Here is a 7,356-nt window from a genome sequence, read left to right on the forward strand (position 1 = left end):
TAAATTATTTTATAAACGAATATATTAACTAAGTATAAAGATACTCAATCTCACAATATTTGGAGACTTCGGGGAACAATTGAAGTTTGGGGAACAATTGAAGTGTTGATAATAGGAAAAAAAAAAATTATGATTTAAGAAACATTGACACTATATATCTACCTAGAATTTTAAGACAATAGAAATATGATTTCATTCTCTTATAAATTTAACATTTTTTTCTATTTTAAGACGATAGAACTTAACCACTTACACTTGAATTCCAACAATTTCTTTTACTGATATGAGTCACTCACATCACTAGTCTTGATTTATACTAGGATCACTTCCTCTCCCCCACTGAGTCTAACCATGACTTTGGTATCAATTGTTAAAATAACAACCAGTATAGAAGATTAAAGATAAACGAAAAATAAAAATGAATGAACATGATCAATCTTTGTTAACGCAGTTCAGTCAATGGTGTCTACCTCTACGACTATAGAGCATTTATATTTCCTATTATTTATGTATTATGAATTAGGATTTGAGTTTTACAAGTCATAAATATAATTATAAGATTTAGTTTACCTAAACCCTAATTCCCATTTACCCTCAATAAATAATTATCTCTATCCATAATAATCTCCACAATATGAGTCATACTCAACAATCTTCATCTTGAGGAATATTACAACCCTATGAAGACTTTCTGCATGATGATTCATATTATCAACTTGGGAGGTAAACCTCGTTCTTAACACTGAGAAACATGTACCAAGTTTAAGAAATGCCTGAGCTTGTCACTGATGATTGGCTTGGTTAACATATCTGTTGCATTCTTTGAAGTATGAACCTTTTCAACCAATATCAATTCAGATGCAAGTAACTCACTGATATTTTGAAACCTCGCATCAATATGTTTGGTATTATCATGATACACCTAATTGTTTGTCAAATAAATGACAATATAACTATCACTATGCAACCGAACTCCACCTTACTCAACCACCAATTCTCTCACCAAACATGTAAGCCATAAGGCTTCTTTGGCAGCTTCACGTGCCACTATGTACTACGTTTCAGTTATTGACATGGCCATTATGGATTGAATTAATGATTTCCATACATCCTCCTGATAAAGTTAAGACATGCCAAGTTGTAGACCTCATTTCATCCATATCACTGACATAGTCTTAATCAACATATCCTATAAATGAAGGATCACCTTGTTCATTGCTAAACATGATACCATAACTCATAGTACTTTTCAAGTATATGAAAATCCACTTGATTGCTTCTCAATGACGCTTTCATGGTTTGAACATAAACTTACAAACTTGGCTTATAGCTTGTGCCAAATATGGTCTTACGTAGACCATAACATACATTAAACAACCAACAGTACTAACATAAAGTCCCTTTGACATATACTCAACTTCTACATTTGTTTTTGGAAAATGATCCAATGAGAGTTTAAAGTTATTCGCCAATGGAGTACTCACGGTCTTGGAATAACTTGTGTCAAACTTGTCTAGAACCTTTTCAACATGACTTTTGTAAGAGAACCATAATTTACTAACACTCATATCCTTATTAATTTTCATACCAAGAATCTTATTAGAAGCATCTAATTATTTCATGTCAAACTCTTTTCGTAATATGATTTCCAGTTCATATACATCATGCAAATAATTAGAAGAAATCAACATATCATCAACATACAATAACAAGAAAACGAAAGATCCTCCTGTTAGAACAAGAATTGTTCTGATCAATAATCTTAGTTTTGATGATAACAATGTATATGAATTTTGCTCTAGATAATGTGGTACTCTGATCCTATGCAATCTCCTTTTCAGGAAATATATAAAGAGTATGCACAAATCAGCACTAAGAAGCTTTGACTCAGAAGGTTCAGTATGCAACTTCAGCACATGGTCTGGCAAGACATCAGAAGATGGTCAAGCAGAATCAGAACATGGTCTATTAGAAGCATCAGAAGAACTTGAGTTCAGAAGCAGAAGCACTGAAGTCATGGAATCACGCTCAGAAGCATATCAAGATCAGAAGATCAGAAGATGCTCTGCACCAAGCTGTTTGTACTCTGATGATTTTCAACGTAGTATTTACAAAGAACAAATCAGAATCAAGTACTAGATGGCAGGCTACACTGACTGACAAAAGGAACGTTAGAAGCTATTAAAGGCAATGTCAGTAGTCACAGCAAAAGCAAGGCTCGAGGTAGTTGACAAAATAGTGAAACATTAAATGCAATGCTGTACGGAATATGCAAAGCATTAAATGCTCCCAACGGTCATCTTCTCAAACGCCTATATAAATGAAGTTCTGATGAGAAGCAAGGTTACCAATTCTTAACAATTTCTGTGAATATTAACTTGCTGAAACGCTGTTCAACTCAAAGCTCAGAAACTTCATCTTCAACCTCACTACATTACTGTTGTAATACTTTAGTGAGTCTAAGCTTAAATCTGTAAGAGAAATATCACTGTTGTGATTATAGCTTTTCAGAAGCAATTGTAATACTCTTAGAATTGTTTACATTAATTTGTAAGTAACTAGAGTGATCAAGTGTTGATCAGGATACTCTAGGAAGTCTTAGCTTGTGTCTAAGCAGTTGTAATTAGAGTGATCACGTGGTGGTCAGGATACTCTAAGAAAGTCTTAGCTTGTGTCTAAGCATTTGTTCCTAGAGTGATCAGGTTGTGATCAGAAGACTCTAGAAGACTTAGAAGTTGTCTAAGTGGAAAACCATTGTAATCTGTTGCGATTAGTGGATTAAATCCTCAGGTGAGGTAAATCACTCTGTGGGGGTGGACTGGAGTAGTTTAGTTAACAACGAACCAGGATAAAAATAACTGTGCAAATTGTTTTTATCGTTCAAGTTTTTAGACTACACTTATTCAAACCCCCCCCTTTCTAAGTGTTTTTCTATCCTTCAATTGGCATCAGAGCCTGGTTCTAAGGTGCAAGCACTTAACCGTGTTTAGAAAAGATTCAGGAAGAGAAAAACGCTTCAGTAAAAGATGGCTGGTGAAATTTCAACAAATACATCTACATCTACATCTGGCTCTGCTGAGAAATACAATGGTAATGGTAACAATGGTTACACTAGACCACCAATATTCGATGGTGAAAACTTTGAATATTGGAAAGATAAATTGGAAAGTTACTTTCTTGGTCTGGATGCTGATCTATGGGATCTTCTGTTGGATGGTTACAAACATCCTGTTAAAACTACTGGTGTACGGCTCACGAGAAGCGAAATGACTGATGATCAAAAGAAAGAATTCAAAAATCATCACAAATGCAGGACTGTTTTGCTGAATGCTATCTCTCATGCTGAGTATGAGAAGATATCTAACAGGGAAACGGCTCATGACATATATGAGTCCTTGAAAATGACTCATGAAGGAAATGCTCAAGTCAAGGAGACCAAAGCTCTTGCACTAATCCAGAAGTACGAAGCCTTCAAGATGGAGGATGATGAAGACATTGAGAAGATGTTTTCAGGATTTCAAACTCTGACTGCTGGATTAAGAGTTATGGACAAAGGCTACACCAAGGCTGATCATGTAAAGAAGATCATCAGAAGCTTGCCTAGAAGATGGGGCCCAATGGTGACTGCATTCAAGATTGCGAAGAATCTGAATGAAGTTTCATTGGAAGAGCTTATCAGTGCCTTGAGAAGCCATGAAATAGAGCTGGATGCAAACGAACCTCAGAAGAAAGGTAAGTCTGTTGCATTAAAATCTAATTTTAAAAAATGCACTAACGCTTTTCAGGCTGAAGAAGAAGATTCTGAAGAATCACAATCAGAAGAAGAAGATGAACTGTCCATGATTTCCAGAAGAGTCAATCAACTCTGGAAAAGCAAGCAAAGGAAGTTCAGGAGCTTCAAAAGCTCAAAGAAGCCTGAAAGAGGAGAATCTTCTGGAGGCAGAAGATATGACAAGAAAAAGGTCGTGTGCTATGAATGCAATGAGCCAGGACACTTCAAAAGTGAGTGCCCAAAACTTCAGAAGGAAAATCCCAAGAAGAAATTTCATAAGAAGAAAGGTCTTATGGCAACATGGGATGATTCAGAATCAGAATCAGACTCTGAAGATGAGCAGGCAAATCTGGCACTAATGGCCACAATGGATGATGGATCAGAATCTACATCAGAATCAGATTCTGAAGAGGTATTTTCTGAACTATCTAGAGAAGAGTTAGTTTCCAGTTTAACAGAACTTCTGGAACTCAAGGCTCATCTTAGTATCAAATACAAAAAGCTGAAAAAGCAGTTTGAATTTGAAACTAAGAAGCTGGAATTGGAAAATTCTGAACTGAAGGAAAAAGTTTTAAATCTATCCAAAGATAGTGGATCTCCTTCTGAAACAGAAAAATCCATTCCTAGCATGAATCATATTCTGAAAGAATATGACTCGAGCTTCAGAAAGTTCTTATCTAGAAGTATTGGCAGAAGTCATCTTGCTTCTATGATATATGGTGTTTCTGGAAACAGAATGTTTGGTTTTGGCTATGAGGGTGATACCTCACATAAATTTGAACCTGTTGATGATCTGAAGATCACATACAAACCATTGTATGATCAGTTCAAATATGGCCATGCACATGATATTAGGCTCACTTCACATGCACAGAAGTTTAACACTGTTCACACCAAGAAGCATGTGACACATCCTAAAGAATATCATGTTGTTCCTCCTGTTAAATATTTTGCTAAACCCAAGTTCAATCAGAACTTGAGGAGAACTAACAAGAAAGGACCCAAGAAATTATGGGTACCTAAGGAAAAGATTATTCCTATTGCAGATATCCTTGGCTGCAAAGAAGGAAAAGCACAACATGTCATGGTACCTGGACTCTGGATGCTCGCGACACATGACAGGAAGAAGGTCTATGTTCCAAGACCTGGTGCTTAAATCTGCTGGAGAAGTGAAGTTTGGAGGAGATCAGAAGGGCAAAATTATTGGCTCAGGAACTATAAAGTCTGGTAACTCTCCTTCTATTTCTAATGTTCTTCTAGTAGATGGATTAGCTCATAACTTATTGTCCATAAGTCAATTAAGTGACAATGGTTATGACATAATCTTTAATCAAAAGTCTTGCAAGGCTGTAAGTCAGAAGGATGGCTCAATCCTATTTACAGGCAAGAGAAAGAACAACATTTACAAGACAGATCTTCAGGATCTTAAGAATCAGAAGGTGACTTGTCTTATGTCTGTTTCTGAAGAGCAATGGGTCTGGCACAGGAGATTAGGACATGCTAGTTTGAGAAAGATTTCTCAGATTAACAAACTAAATCTTGTCAGAGGACTCCCTAATCTGAAATACAAATCAGATGCTCTTTGTGAAGCATGTCAGAAGGGCAAGTTCTCCAAACCTGCATTCAAGTCTAAGAATGTTGTCTCTTCCTCAAGGCCGTTAGAACTTTTGCACATTGATCTGTTTGGCCCAGTCAAAACAGCATCTGTCAAAGGGAAGAAATATGGATTAGTCATCGTTGATGATTATAGCCGCTGGACATGGGTAAAGTTCTTAAAACACAAGGATGAGTCTCATTCAGTGTTCTTTGAATTCTGCACTCAGACCCAAACTGAGAAGGAGTGTAAAATCATAAAGGTCAGAATGATCATGGTGGTGAATTTGAGAACAAATTCTTTGAGGAGTTCTTCAAAGAAAATGGTATTGCCCATGATTTCTCTTGTCCTAGAACTCCACAACAAAATGGAGTTGTAGAACGAAAGAATAGGACTCTACAAGAAATGGCCAGAACCATGATCAACGAAACCAATATGGCTAAGCACTTCTGGGCATAAGCAATAAACACTGCATGTTATATTCAGAATAGAATCTCTATAAGACCTATTCTAAATAAGACTCCTTATGAATTGTGGAAGAACAGAAAGCCCAACATTTCATATTTTCATCCTTTTGGATGTGTTTGTTTTATTCTGAACACTAAAGACCATCTTGGTAAGTTTGATTCTAAGGCACAAAAATGTTTCCTTCTTGGATATTCTGAACGCTCTAAAGGCTACAGAGTATACAATACTGAAACATTGATTGTAGAAGAATCAATCAATATCAGGTTTGATGATAAGCTTGGTCTTGAAAAGCCAAAGCAGTTTGAGAATTTTGCAGATATTGATATTGATATCTCAGAAGTTGAAGAACCAAAAAGAAAAGTTTCAGAAGCTGAAAACCTAAGCAGCAAAGAATCAGAAGAGCAGGTTGCTGCATCCTTGGAAAATCTGAGAATTTCTGAAGAACCAACTATCAGAAGATCACCTAGACTTGCTTCAGCTCATTCAGAAGATGTGATCCTTGGAAAGAAAGACGATCCCATCAGAACAAGGGCATTCCTTAAGAACAATGCAGATTGTCAATTAGGTCTAGTTTCTTTAATCGAGCCAACTTCTGTTGATCAAGCTCTAGAAGATCCAGACTGGATAATTTCCATGCAAGAAGAACTAAATCAGTTTACAAGGAATGATGTATGGGACTTGGTTCCTAGACCAAATGGATTTAACATCATTGGCACTAAGTGGGTGTTCAGAAATAAGCTAAGCGAGAAGGGAGAAGTGGTAAGAAACAAAGCCAGACTGGTTGCTCAAGGTTATAGTCAGCAAGAAGGGATTGACTACATAGAAACCTTTGCACCAGTGGTCAGGTTAGAATCTATTCGTCTATTAATTTCTTTTGCCACTCAACACAACATCACTTTTTATCAGATGGATGTTAAGAGTGCCTTCTTAAATGGTTACATAGATGAAGAAGTTTATGTCCATCAACCTCCTGGTTTTGAAGACTCCATGTCTCCAAATCATGTTTTTAAATTAAAGAAATCATTATACGGATTGAAACAAGCTCCTAGAGGTTGGTATGAACGTTTGAGTTCTTTCCTTCTGGAAAATGGTTTCACTAGAGGAAAAGTGGACACTACTCTCTTCTGTAAAACATTTAAAAAGGATATTTTAATTTGTCAAATATATGTTGATGATATTATCTTTGGAACATCTAATGCTACACTTGGAAAGGAGTTTGCTGAGTCTATGCAGGCTGAATTTGAAATGAGCATGATGGGAGAACTCAAGTATTTCCTTGGGATTCAAATCAACCAAACTTCTGACGGAACCTATGTTCATCAAACGAAGTATGTGAAAGAACTTCTGAAGAAGTTTAATCTTTCTGAAAGCAAAGAAGCCAAAACTCCTATGCATCCAACATGTGTCCTAGGTAAGAATGAGGTAAGTAAGAAGGTAGATCAGAAGTTGTACAGAGGTATGATTGGATCTCTTCTATACCTAACTGCTTCTAGACCTGACATTCTCTTCAGTGTTTGTTTGT

Source organism: Vicia villosa, linkage group LG5 (genome assembly GCF_029867415.1).
Source record: "Vicia villosa cultivar HV-30 ecotype Madison, WI linkage group LG5, Vvil1.0, whole genome shotgun sequence".
In the NCBI taxonomy this organism is placed as follows: Eukaryota; Viridiplantae; Streptophyta; class Magnoliopsida; order Fabales; family Fabaceae; genus Vicia; species Vicia villosa.